Source organism: Amphimedon queenslandica, unplaced genomic scaffold (assembly GCF_000090795.2).
Source record: "Amphimedon queenslandica unplaced genomic scaffold, v1.1 AMPQUscaffold_13515, whole genome shotgun sequence".
NCBI classification, from domain to species: Eukaryota; Metazoa; Porifera; class Demospongiae; order Haplosclerida; family Niphatidae; genus Amphimedon; species Amphimedon queenslandica.
This window is the reverse complement of record NW_003546249.1, coordinates 161,994-178,504: the sequence shown is the minus strand read 5'-3', so window position 1 is coordinate 178,504 and position 16,511 is coordinate 161,994. Positions and strand designations below refer to the sequence as shown.

The following is a 16,511-nucleotide window of genomic DNA, read 5'->3' as shown; positions in this document are numbered from 1 at the left end:
ATAAACTCCCTGCCTTTGACCTTTCCCTATCTATTGACACTCTTTGTATTGAGCTTAAGAAATTCCTTTGGTCCTATTTTTTAGAACACTTTGATGGTAACAATCCTTGTACTTTTAGTTTTATGTGTATATGTAACAAATACTTGTCTTTACCTACACCCACTAACTTATCTAGTTTCTAATGTTTTTACTTTCCTTTTCTCTAACTGTCTTATTTATGAACTACTCTACTCTTAGTTATATTGGTATGCAGCTTCTCTGTTGCATATCCATCAGGCCACCCCTTTTCCTTCTTTCCCTCTGTCTCTCTATCTCTCTTTTCACTACACCTGTAAAGTGTTAAATAATAATAACAATAATAATAATAATAATAATAATAATATGTGACCATAATTGACAAAAGGTACCTTATGGCGGGTAGTGAAATTTGTCTTTCTAGCCTAAAAAATCCAACTTCCTGAGCCCCATTCATCATAAAATTACTCCACAGGATGCAAAAGGTTACCATGAAATTTTTAGAAACAATGATTGTCTAACAAAGCACTCACAGGTTGATATTTTTCATTATAATGATCGATTTTAAAATCTGCCATAAGGGCCCTTTTGTCAATTATGGTCACATATAGACAAGTAAATAAAAAAAATTTCTATTAAATAAGAAAAAGTAGGGTTATCAAAAAATAAAAGAAACAAGGAGGTTGAGTTCAATTATAATAATAATTAATAGTTCAATTAATAATAATAAACGTTAATTTATAAAAAATAATTTATTCATAAGAATACAAAAATTTCAAACCCTACTTTGCAGAAAATGATAATAGGCAGACTACATTATAAAAAGATAATTATATCTTTGTACCTATTGATTGCTCTATTATATTACTATGATGTAAATTTAATATTGTGATAAATATTAATATGACTTCAGCTAGTATTGATTGAATAAATTACTGTCATCACAATTTTAAAATTATAGATAATTATTTGGCTATTAAAATCTTTAATTTTTGTGATTCATTAAAATATTAATGCATATTCTAATTAGTAATTTTAATTGGAGTTGCCACACTTGTGTAGGCTGGAACTAAGCATTTTGTTCATTCTTTCATTAAAATTTGTCATTTTAAAGGACACTTCATAAAATTCTGCAAAGTAGGGTTTTGAAATTTTTGTATTTTTTATAAATAAATTATTTTTTATTAATTAACGTTTATTATTATTAATTGAACTATTAATTATTATTATGGTTGAACTCAACACCCTAGTTTCTTTCATTTTTTGACAACCCTACTTTTTCTTATTTAACAGAAATTTTTTTATTTACTTGTTTCCATACTTTGTATAAAATTATTTTTATTAATTATTAATAATTCTTTTTATTGATAATAATAAATTTGACTTTCATTTATAGGTTTAAAAGTTCATCAGTTCATTATTGGAAGAAAAGAATTTTTGAAATAAAAGCTATTAGAGCCATAAAAACAATTTTATAATTACTAATTTAAAAATTTGAATCATTAATTACTATTTATAACTAGGCTAATTATGATTCATTACTGAGACTTCAAAACCTATTTAAGTTCTTTAATTTTTTTCTCATTACAAATTTAAATCCACTCTCTTGAATATCTTACCTCTCTCACTCTCTCAGCCTCTCACTCTCTCAGCCTCTCACTCTCTCATTCTCTGTTTCCCTCTTGCAGGAAAGATTATTTTTGCATAAAGTTACTTTGCAAACTTGTAGCTATAGCAGCATCATTTCTCTTTTGTAGGAATATGGATGTTCCTGCACCAGTAGGTGATGGTCATGGAGGTCCTCCACCACCACTACCACCAGTTGCAGCCAGTGAAGGTCATGGAGGTTCTCCACCACCACCACCAGAACATGTTACTGGTGGTCATGGTCCTCCTCCACCACCACCACCAGTCGCACCGGTTGTAGCCGGCGGCCATGAAGGTCCTCCACCACCACTGCCAGTTGCTGGTGGTCTGGAGGTCCTACACCACCACCAGTTGCTGGTGGTTTTGGAGGTGCTCCACCACCTCAAGCACCTGTAGCCATAGGTGCTCTGCAGCAGCAGAGGCTGCTCGTCCTGAGGCAACTCAGGTAGGGTGTGCAACAAAAAATTGAATATGCACAGAAGTTTTTTTCACTTGTTTATTACCTTTCAAATATTGATTATGAAAATAATGACACCAGAAATTAATATTCAACAATGATTCTGGAGAAAACCCAAGAAAAGTTATCAGGCAGCCATTGCAGAGTTAAAATTTCAAACTCCGCCGGGGCACAAGAACTTGATGAAGGCTATGGAGATGGCTAAAAGTGGCCAACAGCAAGCACTTACTCTAAGGTATATAGGCAGACTGCTTTTAACCAGGAAAACCCGGTTGTGAGTCATTTTTGATTGAAATTTAGTAGCTTAGAGTCCCACCCGACCCGCAAAACGCACGTCTCATTTTTCACATTAGCAGTTGTTCTTCTCCCTCATGCCTGCTTTTTATACTATTCTGTCCGAGTTATGCATGACAGAATTTTTAGCCTGCTTCGGCTTTGTTTGCCACCTGGGTGATGTGAGTGTATTGGCTGGTAGCCATTTATAAGAGGGAGGTCCTTGTGTAGAACTCAATTAATTGCTGTTTTTCATTTCTATTTTAGGCCATGGCTACAACATTACTTTTTGGTACAATGGGAAGCATTATACTACATACTTTATTACTTATTACATTGATAGCAAATCCAACAATCTGATTGATCTTTTGGAGGAAGCTGGAGATTTATCTGCTGCTAGTGGAAAGAGTGTTTCAGAAGTCTTGCATTCATTCATGTCACTGTTGGCCGGCCACAGAGATTTTACAATGCTGCAAGAGAGTTGCAGGGCCAACTCACTCATCACTAAGGGGAGCCAGTAAGCTTAGTGGCTCATCTCACAGTCTGTACCGGGCAAAGGAGTTGTTACCTCGAAGCAGAACTCAACTGGAAGCATCATCTGAAGGTAATACGTATTTTCACTTATGGCACTGTTTGGCTATTAATACTATATAAGATTTTTGACCCATCCCCCTTTGTTTGTAATCTTATAGGTACAGGGCCACTTTTTTCTATTGGATTATCATATGGTGGAAATGAAGAGTTGTTGGCTAAAGTTTAAGACAAAGTTCAAAATGATAAATCACATTACTGGTATCTGAGTGAAATTCCAGATAATGGATTCTATGAAGACCTACATAAATTTTTGAAGAAATGTCCACACACTCGAAACTCCAGTAAAGTAGCCATTGGAAAGTTCTACTCTGTCATTGATTTGAACTTGAGAAATAAAGGATTACGCCCCGATAATGCATACAGATTTGTTGATAGGCTTGTCTCATGGAAGTGATCATGTGATTCAGTAGTGAAATATGGATTAGATGCTGATGCCAACTTACAGACACGAGTCAAGGAATGTATGAAATTCACTCATATGTTGATTAGAGTTAGAAGAAGTGAAGAGGCAGCGAGATGAAGCTGAAAAGAAATTGAGCAGCACACAGGTTACACTTAAAGAGGCACTGGATGAAGTGAAAAGAACTGCCAAGTGTGCAAGAGTAGCTGAGAAGAAAGTTCTTGCTCTTCAAAAGTTGAATGAATGCAGATTAGCTGATTTTAACTGTCTCACTGAAAAATTTGAAGAAGTTGAAAAACAGAATTTCAAGACGTCAGAGATCCTTACATCAGTTCAGAATGAATTGGCAACAGTTACTGATGCCACGTCCATCACTTTTGATGAATCTACAGTGTCTTTTACATTTGAAACAAAGTGTCATGGCAAGCAGTATTCACAGACTATACAGAAACTGTACTATTCTTTGCTCTCTGAACAAATTCCTCCTGCTAAGATTAGCCATACAATAAAAGCTGTTTTGAAATGTTTTCTTCCGGGATTAAATGTTGAGACATTACAATTACCAAAGGAACATTGCGCTGGGTACAAGAGAACAGATGAACTTAAAACTGTAAGCCTTGCACATAAAGCTACAGTTATTCATAAGCAAATAGAAGAATTTTTGCTGCATTTGAATACTGATGGTACTACATTGGGGCAAAGGAATTTAGGTATATCAATAATGTACTGCATCTAGTTAATTTTATAGCATATAACTCTGATTTGACAATTTACAAGACATTTATAATTCCAATTTCTCCTGCCTCCTTCTTCCTCCACTTTCTTCTCCACCCACTTTCATTTTACATATACTCTAGGTAGTATCACAATGAACAAGATAGTTATCTCTGTTAATGAGCAGTGTGATGGAACAGCTGAAAGTCTCATAAATGATGTTTCCAGAGAGTAAAAGAAGTTGAGAGAGACTGCTGGTGCTCTTGGCTTGCCAAACTCTAATTGTATACATTGGACATTGATATCATCTTCAACTTCAGACTCAGCCGCAATACAGAAAAAGTTTAACTGTCTTATTGAAGAGCAAAAGGAAGCAGATATAGCAACTTATGGAACTAATGCACCAGAATCAGCTATTGAAATTGTTGAAAATTTATGTGCCATGCACCTTGGGTGCAATCTCCGTAAAGCATTCCTGATTGGAGTCAAAAGTGTTTTTGAGAGCAAGGAAAATAAAGACCATAGTAGAGAATATCATCAAGTAGATGTCTTTGTTCACGAGTTTCATAAGCTTTTTGGAAAGCTTGATGGTACACTAGAATATGGTGTGGTACAGTGATGTATTCAGATTTTTTGAAAATCAAGGCAAATGATGATACATTTTGTGTTGAAGAGTCTGCCTACTACCGGGCTTGCCTTGACATATCACTTGATCATCAAATTGGTAGTAGATACTTCGTTACTGCCGCAAATGCTATGAAGATTATGCTCCTTAAAGACTCTGCTATATCTTTTTTTAAAATTTACATTTCGACATATAACGGGTAACAAACTGGAAAAAGATCTGTTTACAAAGTCAAATGATGTTACAGAATTGGTACAACTCAAATTGGATGCCTTGATGTTTTATTATGTGTATGCTGACCTTGTTGTGTTGGCCAAGTCAAAAGATATGGAAAAGTCAGTCCTTGACATGAGCATTCATTATTTAGAACTGCAGAGTTTTTTTAAATTGTTACAGGAGTGCCTAGAAACAAAATGGATAAAGAGTACTGTGTCTTTAAAGACATCTGAAACACTACTATACTGAGAAGTTTAATCATCGTGCTTAATTCAAATCAATCCTAATTCAGAGATATGTATTTAAAGAAGAATGGGATAAAAACTTTTGTATCCATTGGTAATTGCTGGAGCTAGATCAATGGAAAACAAGTTAAATACATATGCTCAATCTCAGCTCCCTGGAGGGATTTACCTGGAACCCAGAACCTAAAATTTGAGAAAATCATAGTAAGCTAGAGCCTAGCAATGATATTTGTGAAGCAGTTCTGGGCCTCAATGATTATCTTAGCACAGCTATTCCTAATCTGTGCCAAGAGTCACGTTCGAATCTTGTTGAAGTCAAAAAGAACAAGACAATGAAAAGTTTGGACACACTACCTGAAGAAAAACATGACAAGGTATTGAGTTTGGCAATGGAACGTCGACTAGTAGTTGCAAATGAGCGAAAAGAAGACAATGAGAAACGCAGTGAAAAAAGAAGGAAAAAAATGCTTGAAGATCACAGCAAGAAAATGGCATTGTTGCAAAAAGCTCAAGAGGAGAGACAAAAGTTGTCTCATTTGCATGTCATTACTTCATCAGAAGAACTATCTCGATGTATTGAAGAAATAGAAAATGAAACTTGTTCCTCAAGCAAGAAGAAAACAAAGCAATATGCATTGCTGAGAGAACAAATAAACATCAGAAATGAGTTACTGGATCTAGACATACGCATTGTTTTTTCTCAGGCTCGAAGAAAATGTCCTCTAGAAGAGATAGAGAGAGAGCTGGCTGAGTTCATAGAGTTCACAACTGCTTCAGTAGTTTATGAGGTGACTAATAATGGTCATTTATTAGTGGGCAAGTGTATTAGTCATAAATTTGAGGTTGACACAGCAGAAGAAAAATGGTATGATGGCGTTATTATTTATTATGACTGTGAAACAAAGTTGTTTGAAATTATGTATGATGAAGAGGAGGAACATTGTAGCTTTGATTTGACTGAAGATGCTATGATGGGAGATTTATTGATACACTGACTAGTTCACTGATTTGTGCTTTTTATTATTACAGGATTTGCGATTCACACTTCAAATTTTTTTAATTTTTCTTTTCATAATTATTTCAAAACTACAATGATCCATGTTATTCCAAAAACAACAATAACTAACTAAACATAACAATAATTCTTACTCTGGCATTAACAATAAATTGTTTACAGTAAGGTTTCTGAAAGTTCACTCTGAAGTGAAGTAAGAGCTGTAGATAAAGCTGCATTTTTCCCTAATATTTTATTATAGTCAGAAACTGTTGATTCAAACCAGTCTCGAAGACGAAACTTGACTCAGAGTCGCAAGAATTAGAGTCATCCCTAACTTTACTTCATCTAGTGCCTCTTTAAGTGTAACCTGTGTGCTGCTCAATTTCTTTTCAGCTTCATCTCGCTGCCTCTTCACTTCTAACTCTGTAATCAACGTTTGAGTGAACTTAATACATTCCTTGACTTGTGTCTGTAAGTTAGCATCAGCATCTAATCCATATTTCAATACTGAATCACATGAACACTTCGATGAGACAAGCCTATCAACAAATCTGTATGCATTATCGGGGCGTAATCCTTTATTTCTCAAGTTCAAATCAATGACAGAATAGAACTTTCCAATGGCTACCTCAGTGGAGTTTTGAGTGTGAGGCCATTTCTTCAAAAATTTATGTAGATCTTGATAGAATCCATAATCTGGAATTCCCCTCAGATACCAGGAAGGTGATTTATTGTTTTCAACTTGGTCATAAACTTTAGCCAAACACTCTTCATTTAGACATTATGGTAATAATCAAATAAGAAAAAGAGGCCCTGTACCTATAACATTACAAACAAAGAGGGATGGGTCAAAAATCTCATATAATATTAATAGCCTAACTGTGCCATAAGTGAAAATACGTATTACCTTCAGATGATGCTTCCAGTTGAATTCAGCTTCGAGGTAACCACTCCTTTGCCCTGTACAGACTGAGAGATGAGCCACTCAGCTTACTGGCTCCCCTTAGTGATGAGTGAGTTGGCCCTGCAACTCTCTTTGCAGCATCGTACAATCTCTGTGGCCGGCCAACAGTGACATGAGGGTAGCGTAACTGAAACAATGAATACAAGACTTCTGAAATACTCTTTCTACTAGCAGCAGATAAATCTTCAGCTTCCTCCAAAAGATCAATGAGATTGTTGGAGTTGCTATCAATGCATTAAGTAATAAAGTATGAAGTATAATGCATCCCATTGTACCTAATAGTAATGATGTAGCCATGGCCTAAAATAGAAATGAAAAACAGTAATTAATTGAGTTCTAAACAAGGACTTCCACTTAAAAATGGCTACCAGCCAATACACTCACATCACCAGGTGGCAAACGAAGCCGAAGCAGGCTAAAAATTCTGCCATGCATAACTTGGACAGTATAGTATAAAAAGCAGGCATGAGGGAGAAAAACAACTGCTAATGTGAAAAATGAGACGCGCGTTTTGCGGGTCGGGTGGGACTCTAAGCTAATAAATTTCAATCAAAAATGACTCACAACCGGGTTTTCCTGGTTAAAAGCAGTCTGCCTATATACCTTAGACTAAGTGCTTGCTGTTGGCCACTTTTAGCCATCTCCATAGCCTTCATGAAGTTCATGTGCCCGGGCGGAGTTTGAAATTTTAACCTTGCAATGGCTGCCAGATAAGTTTTCTTGGGTTTTCTCCAGAACCATTTCTGAATATTAATTTCTGGTGTCATATTATTTTCATAATCAATATTTGAAAGGTATAAACAAGTGAAAAAAACTTCTGTGCATATTCATTTTTTTGTTGCACACCCTAACTCAGGAGACTCAATAGAGAAATTGTAAAGTTTTACAATACTTTATTATATATATAATCTCTTTTCATTTTAGTACATGAACTTACCCAGACGACCAAGAGGCTGTGGCGCTGGCAGGGGCGAAGGGGTGGAGGAAACATTACCAAATACTATAACTTTCATTAACTTAAAAATTTATTATAAGTAGCATTTTAAAAACAAAAATGTCAATTATTTTACAGCGCAAAAAGCAAAATCTAAAATACAATAGTATAATGATCAAAATGATGAATTGCTCAGCAAGGCAAAATGCTTTAATACTTCAGATTCCATCTTCCTACAATAATAGATACGTACATGTTAATAATACATCATTTACACTACTTACTGTGGCCATAGTTAATGACATAACCAATGAAAGAATATAGATATAACCTTGAACCATTACCTATTACAAAATACATAAGTCAGTAGTGTTGTAATCACACAATATGCAATCTTGCTACATAATCCATTGCTAAGACTACAATAATGTGAAACCAATAAGGCTAAAAACTGTTGCCTCCTGCAGTGTGATAAACTAATGATCAAGGACCTACAACAAAAAATTTAGTTACACGTAATAAAGAAATTAATTTAGTTACAAGAATCTAAAACCAGAATAGCCTTTAATTATATTGCAGTAATTGCACATTCCAATATCAAGTAAAAGTATTGCTGAATCATCAAATCCTTTCCAGCTGTCAATACTTGTAAAGCATAGTAACAAAAACACATCAAACGCAAGCAATGTAAACACACGGGCTAATAATGACAATAGTACAAACAGTAATGGTGAACAAACCTTATTACCAATCACATGGAACTTTTGTATTCCTTATAACTGCATTATACAACAAACTATAAAAGGATGAAATTCATGCATGCTAATCATCAAACACTTGAAGCACAATAAATGCATCAAAAATCCACTACATGTACACTATTCTAAACATATACATGCATATACGCATGATATACCTTATGTTTGTCACAAGCATACATTACAAACCACCAACAAGATACAGGTGCTCACATAGAGGAACATCCCCTTCACCTTTGAGTCTCATTCTAAGTCTGACCTCACTCTTTAGCGCCACATTGTAGTCCTTGTGCCAAGTAAGTACATGTACCTGTATAAATTATGAATGTGACATACATGTACTAACTAATAATGATAATGGTAGCATCTACAATGTTTCTGATTGGATGATACATATTTGTGCATGCGTCACTTTTGCGTGTATTTTAGACATACATGTCATATTGCTTACTAATGCTATCCTCAGTTAAGATACTTTCATGACCTGCTTAATAAATAATAACATTGTGTACATGAAGAATTTCCAATGTGCAAACAATATTTTTTTGTTAATGAGAACATGCACATGTTACAACAATCATCAATAAAAGATGCACAACATCAAGTGGCAAGCATTTATTATGCGCACACAATGATGGCAGCATCATTCAAATGCGCAACATCAGCCGGCAAGCATTAACTTAATAATGCGCACAGCATTGATTGCAGCATTATGCGCAATATCAGCTGGCAAGCATTTACATATATGTATTGTGCACAGCATTGATGGCAGCATTAACATGCATGATCATTATTTATTATATGTACAGAATCACTGCATGAATAATACTACATGTATAATAACAAATTTTAATGTTACTCAAAAATTTTTCTTGTCAGGACTTCCAAAATTTTTTAGCAGAGCCCAGATCCATAAGCACCTGTTATTTGTAATAAACATGTAGTACAAGCCACAAAAAAGGTCCAGATTTGATAATGACAGCTTCCTGCCTTCCTAACCCTCTGTCCTACATAAATGATAGTCACACAAATTTGAATCAATTCTTAAAACTAATGAACTGTAAACCTCTTTCACACCCTCTCCCTTTCCATTATAGTAACAAGTAATCAATATACACTGTCATTTGTTATACCTTCATTAATCTCACTTCCTAAATGCAGTTAGATCTCTTCATACTGAGCAATACTGGGTGGATATGCACCAATGGTTTTTAGACACACTCACACATCATTCACATTGGACTAGCCGGAAATACAAGTAACATTAAACAACCAATGTTTTTAAGATGATGGACCTCCCATTCACCATACCCACTTCTATCAACAATCAATGCTTAAGAAATATTAATGGATTTAACTGCTTGGAAATGATTAGTACCAACATGCTTCAAATACAAAGCAAGTGTATTAGTATCACAAGGAATGCCATATAAAGTTTGGGTTCCATATCTAGCCCAGCCAACAAAAGTAGGAGTTAGTGAATATGAATATATGGTTGTACCTAATATTGCAGATAATGTAATAATCTCTGTGTCAGTGGCCCACACAAAATTTCTATACATTTTGACTTATTTATGTAATCATATATGCTTGAATATCTGGTTGCACTTAATGTACTATTAAACAATTCTTCTTCACAGTTTGGCATATTACTAACAATTGCTTTATGTAATTCGTAATGCTGAGAAATTGACCCAGTAATGAGATATGAAAGGGCATAAAATAAACAGTTCCCGTCACCAGGGACATCAAGAGTACTATTAGGAACTCTTTCATCAGACAATGGTGTTGTTGGACTACCAGGTAAGATTCTAGCAGCTGTGACAAATTTGAAATTCAACATCTCACACCACCTTCTTTGAAATTCTTCATTACCAGGGTAATAAACGTAATCCCATTGTCTCCTCACAATATCTGGGTTGGGAGGCTCTTCAAAAATGACATCATCTTTTTTTGGATTACTTGTCTTTAATTTATTGCTTGAGAGTTTTATAGAGAAAATCAGACTACTACTACAATGGTCATTTTTTACAACACACTTGGTTTTATCATCTTTTGGTTTACATTTCATGTTTGAGAGTTTTATAGATACAATGAGACTACTACAACTATCATCGTCTTGGACATTAAATTTGGTTTTTAAGTCTTTCAAATTAATTGAAACAATTAATTTATCATCTTTTTTGAGCGAGGCAATACCAAAGCACAATTGTCAGTACTACTGTCTACATCAACTTTTCTTTTTTGGGTGCAATCCTTATTTAAAGCATTATCGTCACAAATTTTACTCTTTTTGGGGCAATTAGACTTTTGTAATCAGCACTCTTATGTTTATTGCTACTGACAGTACTATTACTAGTACTTTGTACATGACTTACAGACACCTTGGCATTCTTACTACAAGGTTCACGATCATCAATTATACCAGTCACTTGAATCTTTCTCTTCTTTCCTTTACTTTTCTTGAATTGAGGTAAGTCATTCTGAAATTTACTTCTGAGGCGGTTAATTTCGTTAATGCACGGACTACTTTCTTTAACAGAGAGAGGATCAAATGATAATAAATGTAATTTATTTAATGTACGTACACGAAACAATGCAACATATGCCATACCATCCTAAAAAATATCAGTCGATAAATCAATCATGGCTGTATTTAGTGAGAGGCCCTGAGATTTATGTATAGTAATAGCATAAGAAAGTATAAGGGGAAACTGTTTCCTACGTATATACAAATTCTTAGATAGCATAAATCTAGATGTAACCCTTTCTATGTCACAAGGTACATCAATATGATCAAATTTGATAAATGTGTAGCATAAATACCCACTACTGTACCAATTGCACCAAAAACTTATCCTACTGTCACATCAATATTACGTCTTAGCATTACTCTACAGCGTACTGCTAAAGACAATACAGTTTTTAAACCAGCTGTTTTGCTTGGTTGATCTTTTAGTTTCTATAATTTTTTTTCTTTTTTTTGTCAAATTTTGCTGTGCTGCCACTTTCATCATTAACAACACATGCTAATTCTATTTTCTCAGTTTCTAGACTTTCTAACATTGATTCATTGATTTTCTGTCAGGTGTCTACCTAAGAAAATAGGCAAATTGCAGAATTTGTTCCTTTACTTTCCAATTCCTTATATGTTTCTTGTATTGAAACCTTAAATACACGAGTCTTAAGCGTATCAATAGTTTCATCAGTCAGACAGCCATGCCTAACAGAATCAAGCATCTTAAAGAAAGTTTCGTCTCCTTTTTGTTGCTCTTTGATTGTTAATTCATCATATTCTACTGTTTCTTTCCATATGTTAACTGCATTTGCTGCTCAAGTCTATTTTTTACTAGATTGTTGCTAATTTTTTTAAATACTGGCCTACCATTAACAGGTGGCAATTGTAAGAGGTCAGCTACAAATAAAATATTTTTGGATCCAAACCATTCATTAGTTTCAAATATATCTTCTAAGCGCATCTGTAAGTATGCTAGATTTAGATTGGATACCATAGGTACCTCGTCTACTATTATAATTTTTTATTTTTTAAGTGTCATTTTTATCTTCTTCTGAGCTTCTTTACTCAATGCCCAATATCCAGCTGTCTTTCCCTCATGCTTTATTGGTAGCTGAAATAATCTATGTATTGTTAGTCCGCCTACATTAAATGCAGCTATACCTGCTGGTGCTACTATAGCACACATAATTCACCACTTTTTGGATGTCATATGTCATCCACTAGACATTTTATTGCCTTTATTAAAATAGATTTACCAGTTCCAACTATACCACTAATAAACATCCTTAGCGGTTTGATATTATCTTATCTACTTTTAAGTAGCCTTGAAGACTCATTCTCTAATAAGTCTTTACGTTATTTTGACTTGTAAAATTGCTCTTAATTTTATCAAAAATTCTTTTTTGATCTACATTAAGCATTGTCTCTCTTTGCTGTAATGTTAATTTTGGTACATTTATATGCATGTCAGCAATATCAGCTACTGCTTCCATTATTTTACCCAGTAATTCAGGCTCATCTTTTTTGTTATCAGGAAGTTCTTCAGTAAAACCAGCTTTATTTCTTGCATCAACTATTGGAATTTCTGTAGTTTGTTGAAATGATTTTCAAAGCCACGTATAGATGCTTCTCTGTGACACCTAAAAGCTTCTTCCATTGTTTCTCCTTCCATTACAAGTGTGCTCTCTTCTCTGAAAGGCACAAATAAAAATATTAGCAAGTAATAAAAATCGTCTCTTTCCGCTTCTTGCATAGCATTAAATTTCCTATGGTTTGGAAGGACTGGCTTTGATTGAAGTTTGTATTCTCTTTCTCCATTTTCTCCTATTTTATCAAATTTGTAATTAAATTCATAAAGAGATACACCTTCCATGTTATTCAGTCTTGTTGGATAAAAGTCTTCAATTATACTAGGATTAAAGATGTCTTTCGAAGATCGATCCATTTTAGTTCAATATGAATAGTTTTTGATTTTTCTGCTCCTCTTTTGAGGTAAGTACACATTAACGTACTGTACAGTTACTGATTTCATGTATAATCTTTCACCAAGAAGATCGCTAGCTTCATATAGTTCTACTTTTTTAGCTTGAAGTAATTTTTGGCTGATTTTCCAAAGCCTGCTGTATATGTTGTCACAGCTGCTGACTTCATCCCATAAGTCCTGTGCATGACTCTTTTCTGCTTTAGTGACATATCGAGTTACATACTCTGTTAAGGAAAGACTCCTCTCTGCTGTGTATTGCAAGTCCAAATTTGCACGCCACAATTTCAACAGTAAAGGATTGTAGTCATTGAATCGAACTTCTTTTTCATTTCGTTTGAGATAGTATATTTTATTGCATGATTTCAAGCTATTTGCAACATCATTGATCAGTTTTTAAGGCCTTGTTAATTTTTAATTTTCATAATAGTGCAAACAATATGAATGATTTCTACGAAATCAGGGATTTTTCTTGATTTTATGTATTCACTAAATGATAAAGTCTGTGCTGGAAGATATGTCTGGGATGATGCTCTCCATATTGTCCACTTGGAAATACAGTAGGAAAGCATAACAAATCAAGATGCTCTTGCCTAATGTCTATAGGCGCTTCTGTTACATTCATTAATTTATATTGACTGATATCAGAACCTGTTGCAATTTTACTATCAAGATTTCTAATCGTATATGCCGAAAGGCCTTCTAAATCTTGACCATTTGCTTTTTCAAGCATTTTACAAGTAGTATTGCTAACTACTTGTATAACGTTTTTAGACGATTCGTCAATGGAATCATCATCTACGTTTCTATAAAGCCAATTTATTTCTTTTAATTTTCTTAGTGCTTCTTTTATTTTATTTACATCAGCTAAACTACGCCAGACATTATTTGATTTAGTAGGCTGTCCATTAATAATAATATAAAGTTCTGGATTAGGCAAATGATTAGAATCTGTACAAATCTCATTTAAATTTTTCATGGTTTTTTCTAATGGAAGAAGTAAATAAAACATTGCACCTTTCAGAGCCTTCAAAGAATTATATTTAGGCACTTTTAAGGTGTGTGTGCCTAGCCTAACAATTGTCTGAAAACATTTTGCTCTCTGCATTAACTGGCAACTTAAAGGATCCAAATTTTCAAATTCTTTAGGTAGTGGCTCACACTTTAACCCATTGAGCACACAACGTGCTGGAACTTCATTTTTCCTAATAATAGGTAATAGGATATTCCAAACATCACTATCTAAATTTTTAGCTTCAGTGACAGACTTTTTTCTGAAAAGCCCCTCACAGCTACAACAAGCATTAACAGCCTGATCAGACAAAGCTTTCTTAAATTCATCAATAACATCTGAATACTGAAAATAAAGGACAGTATCTAAGTTTGGTATACTAAATGGGTCTTCTTCACCATCATTTATAGCGTAATACACATTATGAAATTCAGTCTCATCGGCTTCATTAATTTTTAAATCTATCAATCGTGCTAAATCACCATCAGCAAGGGAAGAATCAATTATATCTATTGTTAAATGGGCATTTCCGGCAACATAAACGTGTTTCAAAAGGCATCTCAACAAAGGATAATGAACAGATGCATTGCGTATAATACGCAGCATGCTTTTACATTCAGTATCTTTTTTATTTCACATAATAGGATGGCCTATCCTTTCACAAACAATTTCTGAATATTTAAAATATTTTTCAACATTATTTTCACCTATTTTTAACAATCATCGTTACATTTGCATTGTCACAAAAATCATGTTCATGCACTTGATCTATTTCTTCAGCATGCAGGGATTTTGACATATAATGATTATTGGGACAATTGTCACATGCATCTAAATGCTTCCTCAATTATTTAATAGGTTCATCAAAATATTGTCTAACTTCAATAATAGAACTAATGTCACTCTCTAATAAAGGCTTGCACCTGTCTGTATAGTACCATTTGATGGCAGGCTTTCTCTTATTAGTATACATTCTATTACTATCAAAATTGTCATCTTTAGAATCACTATCATCATTACATTCTTCTACTCTTTCAATACACGATACATCAACAATCCCTGCTACATAACAAATGCCATTTGTATCAACAGTGATTGCAATTGGACTATCTAATTGGCTATCAGAGTTATCATTAGGATATAAATTTGCTGATTCATAAAAATAAGGCTCACTATTTTTTGTGTGACATTGCTCACCAAAATCACTAAAGCTATTTAACTTCGATTTCCTAATGCTATTTGATGCACGTATCAATGTGGCACTTTGTGGGATCTGTTTTTCAAAACTAATTCTAACAATATGCTTGATGCAACATTACATTTACTGTCTACATGATGGCAATAAATCATCAACTATTTCAGGGCTGTAATGTAATGCTTCAATAATTTTAATTAAATAATACTCCTTTGCTTCACTATTTTGGTGCAGGCAATGAGTAATTAGACCGTTATCTATACAATATGTGACTATAATTACGTTCATAATAATCTTTATTTAGACGCTTATTTTCTTTATTTAGTGCCATCTTTAATATCTCCATTTCATTATCAAAAAAATTATATTGTAAAAATTTATCTTTTGTTGCACGTAATATTGCATCTCTATTCTCATCATATCGTTTCAAGGAGTTGTTTTTGAGGTCCAGAATTTTTTTTGTAGCGTTCCTTTGATTTTATTTTTTGGGGGATCGGATTCTTTTGATAATGATCTCTAGATTGTTGCTGCTTTGGCTGTGTATCATTAGAATATGTTGCTCTTGAATAATTTAAAGATTTTATCTTTTTAGGGACTGGATTAGCATTATATATTTTTTTGGAATAGCAAGTTGACTTACTAGTTTTTGCATCCTTGTTTTTGTAATACCAATTTTTATATTTTTGCAATATATAACCTGGGTTCAATGCATGAAACTGCTTGGAATAAACCTTTGCAGAAGCAGTCTTATACTTTTTACTGATTTTATATGCTATGCTTTTGACCCTGTTACATTGTCTTATATAGTATGCTCTGGCATTTGATCTATTTTTATCTATGAAATCTTCCATTTGCTTCCTATTATTATTATTCTTTGCATTTCTCTATTTAGTTTTGTTCCCAGTTTTGTTGCTGTTTCTTTTTTACTTCCTTTTTGTACAACTATAACAACCAAAATTACTTCTA

At 33.8% G+C, this 16,511-nt stretch overlaps 1 pseudogene; it reads right to left on the bottom strand.

Annotated features, from left to right (window-relative positions):
* Positions 1-12,052: 12,052 nt before the first annotated feature.
* On the bottom strand, positions 12,053-12,641 carry LOC109585033 (ATP-dependent DNA helicase PIF1-like; annotated as a pseudogene).
* Positions 12,642-16,511: the final 3,870 nt, after the last annotated feature.